The sequence below is a fragment of the Gossypium raimondii genome, chromosome 12, assembly GCF_025698545.1.
Source record: "Gossypium raimondii isolate GPD5lz chromosome 12, ASM2569854v1, whole genome shotgun sequence".
NCBI classification, from domain to species: domain Eukaryota; kingdom Viridiplantae; phylum Streptophyta; class Magnoliopsida; order Malvales; family Malvaceae; genus Gossypium; species Gossypium raimondii.
In genome coordinates, this window is record NC_068576.1 from 21,084,528 (window position 1) to 21,088,670 (window position 4,143).

The window sequence follows — 4,143 nt, forward strand, 5'->3', positions numbered from 1 at the left end:
TAAAAAAAGTGTCCCTGTTTCAGACATATGAAACCTGTCCTTGTTTCAGACATGTGATTGTCGCCTGGTAGCTCATTGATAATGTTTTTTTAGCTCTTTAAAGGGGAAGTGATATTGAGCGACCAGGGGTTATCCAGGGCACTGTTAAGTTTAATTTTGAGCTTAACTTATTCAACTAAATTATTTAAATTATTGATTAAATTTTGAGCAATTGAATTTTGAATTAGTCTAAATTACAGTAAGAACATCCCATGCCGCAATATTGTTTTTCTACTCCAATTCAGTAATTTAATGTTAAAATTTTAAGTCATGTGCAGGTGAATGACATTTTGATTTCCGTATGAGCTCAATTTGGAATTTAATTTGCATGATTAAGCTGCTGAATGTTGATCATATACTGGTTGAAGGAATTGAATTAGCATGTGGACAAAAGTCGGTCCAATTAGATGTACAGCAGACCAAACATACGACAAAATCAGCAAGGAAATTAAATTGATTTCCTTCCAGCGGTGGCCGACTCTAATCACATCAGCCTTGTAGAGTTTAATTAAAGCAAAACTCTATTAAGCTAAGGCTATTTTCATGTGATGGGTTCAGCTAGGATAAAAGGGGATAAGATTGATTTTAATTTTTGAATTGATTGGAGGATATTATCCCATAAATAGAGAAGATCGGAATTGGAATGAGGGGAAGAAATAGAGAAAAACATCTGTTGACATAGGAAAGGCATGATTCAAGCAAGCAAAATTTTCTAAAATTGGACCGACAAATCCGATCAATGAGCTAGAGTAGCGACTAGTAAATTGACTAATTGGGAGAAGGAAATCGATGACTTGAAGAGCTTTGCCTTGAAGAATCGGTTTGTAATTCATGTTCTTTTCAATGGATTCGTGCTCTGTTTTACTAGCTATGAGTGGCTAGTTTATTTATGCTTAGTTAGACACTTATGAAACCGAGAACAAGTGAATTGAAAATTTATTTTGTTCTAAAATCAAATTAGGCATTCTTGAATTGTCTGATTTTATCTTCCAAAGAATTTTTTTTCCAATTCAATTGGAGTGATCACCTAATTAATTTGGGAATTTTTCTTATAATCATTTATGTGCAAATTGAGGAATCGAATTTCTCAATTAAGCTTAGAATTAGTGATAATTAATTGGCCGTAGCTAATTAAGACAACTTCAGATTTAATCTTAGAAGCCGCTGGTGGATTTTCTTTGGTTAAGGCCAGGCGAAGTCTCTCAATCTCTAAAAAAAATCTTTAACAAGTCAACACAAAGATAAGTAAAGGTGAATTTCAATCATGGACGTTCTCTAATTGAATAATTTACTAGGGATAGGAAGTCGCTTCGTAAGTGATTTTTCAGCCTTGCTGCTAATTTGATTTCTTAGCTTAATTTCAGGTTGCAAAGGACTTGTGCTTGGTGGATTAAGGCGTCAATAACTAAGCATTATTCCTCTCTTGATATTTTCTCCTCAGTAGTTTTAATTTGAGCCAAAGTTTTTTTATTACTTGAGACTATTTTTAGCAATCGTAAAACATAAACTCCCCCCATTTTTCCTCTATTTAGTTTCGCATGCTTTTTACATTACTTTAATTTTAAATCGCTTCGAATAGATTTGTTGCAAGCTTCCTCGTGGGACGATTCCCTATTTACCCTATATTACAAGTTAATATAGGTTAAGAATGTGAGTTTAATTTGGCAGACGTAAACGACAGTTACCAAATTTTGGCGCCGTTGCCGGGGAAGTGACGTAGTCAAATCTATTTGATTTTCAGAACTTACTTTGTTTTTCTTGTTTTTGTCTTTGCAGGTAGATTAGTCCATTTAGTATATGTTATTAAGGAGCGGACGACGAACATCTAAGTTCCCTGTCAACATTACCAATCAACAAGCCGAATCTCACAATCTCCACGAGCCTAACGATTTAAAGGACATCGACATGGCCAACCAGACCTTGAAGTAATTGGCCGCACCTAACTTGGCTGCGCAACCACCATCTATCACTTATCCTGCCCTTGATAGGCCATTAAAGCTTAATTCGGGATTCCTGAATTTGTTGCCGAAATTCAATGGACTACCAGGTGAGGACCCTTACCGTCATGTTAATGAATTTATAATAACTTGTTCGACTATGCAGCTAGATGGCATTGAAGAGGAACAAATCAAGCTCTGAGCTTTTCCTTTCTCGTTACAAGGTTTGGCGAAGGACTGGTTATATTATATGCCGCCAGTTCATTTATGACGTGGACAGGGTTGCACAAAGCTTTTCTTGAGAAGTTCTTTCCGGCATCGAGAATAGGGTCAATTAGGAAGGAAATTTGTGGAATTAAGCAACTGGTAGGTGAGTCATTATACGAGTACTGGGAAAGATTTAAATGGCTATGTGCGAGTTGTCCACAGTATCAGATTAGTGAACAGCTTTTAGTACAATATTTTTATGAGGGGTTGATGCCACAAGATCGAGGAATGATTGATGCAGCGAGTGGAGGTGCATTGGTTGATAAAACCTCGGAGCAAGCCCAAAATTTAATTGCTAATATGGCGCAGAATACACAGCAAATCGGTCTCAGGAGGTCTGATTTGGGTAAATGAATGGATGAGGGCCAGTCGAGTATGATGGAGGCTCAGTTAGCTAACTTAACGGCTATGGTAAGTAAATTGATGACTGGAGGTAATGCGAAAGCTTCACTATGTGGCATTTGTTGTTTGGAAGGCCATACCACAAATATGTGTCCAACATTACAGGAAGGGGAAGCTAACGTCGTCTTTCCAAATTAGAGAAGGTATGATCCATATTCAGCTACCTATAATGAGGGATGGAGAGACCACCCCAATCTCAGATACCAAAACCGTGCCACACCTCCGGGATTTGAGCAGCAAAATTCCCGACCATATAATTCGTCACAGCAACAACCCAACCATCAAAACCTTAGTGCTGAAACCAAAACCCATACCATGCTTGAACAAATGATGAAAATGATGGCTGATCAGAAGAAGGAAACCGATGGAAGATTTCAGTCTTTGGAATTGGCAGTGAAGCAGTTGCAAACCAGAGCCTCGTCGACCGACGTTAATCTTGGGAGCTTGCAAGCACAGGTAAATAACCGGTTACCATCACAGCCCGTGGCAAATCTGAGGGATAATGTCAGTGCTATAACTTTGCGAAGTGGGAAAGAGTTGAGATCAATACTAAAGAAAGTCCAAAATAGCGATGAGGTAGACGAAACTGAGGTAAGAAAGGTCCGATTTAGTGATATTGAAGAGGAAAATTTAGCCTTGCCAAAGGCTGATTTACAACCGTCGCAAGCAGCTCCAAAAGAAGCAGGGAAATCACGTTCACAATAGTCCACTACTTTGCGCGATACAGCAAATTTTGAGCAGGAAACAAGGGTTCCCAAACTTCGAGCTCAAGCAAGTCAAGATGCTAATAACCAACCTCGGTCTTATGTGTCGAAGGCGCCATTTCCACAACGTTTGAGGAAGGAAAAGTCAGAAGACGTTAATGCCGAAATTCTAGAGACTTTCCGTAAGGTACAAGTTAATATCCCATTGATTGATGCAATTAAACAAGTACCTAGATATGCTAAGTTTTTAAAAGAATTATGCACATCTAAAAGGAAATTAATTGGAAATGAGAAGATTAGCCTAGGCAAAAATATCTCTGCGGTATTTCAAAAGAAACTTCCTATTAAATGTAAAGATCCTGGAATGTTTTCGATACTTTGTAAGATAGGAGGCCTTAAACTTGATAGAGCTATGCTTGATTTAGGAGTTTCTATAAATGTCATGCCTAGGAGTATCTACGATAAAGTTCAATTAGGTGCATTAAAAGACACGGGACTGATAATTCAACTTGCAGATAGAAGTGATGCCTATCCTGATGGCGTTTTAAAAGATGTTCTAGTGCAAGTGAATGAGTTAGTTTTTCCAGCTGATTTTTATGTTTTAGACATGGGAGCTAGTGATAACTCAGTTGATGTACCCTTACTTTTAGGTAGACCCTTCCTTAAGACAGCTAGAACGAAAATTGATGTGCATAAAGGGAACTTAGCAATGGAATTTGATGGTGAGATAATTAAATTTAATATATTTGATGCTATGAGATATCCCATTGATATTAATTCTGTATTTACTCTTG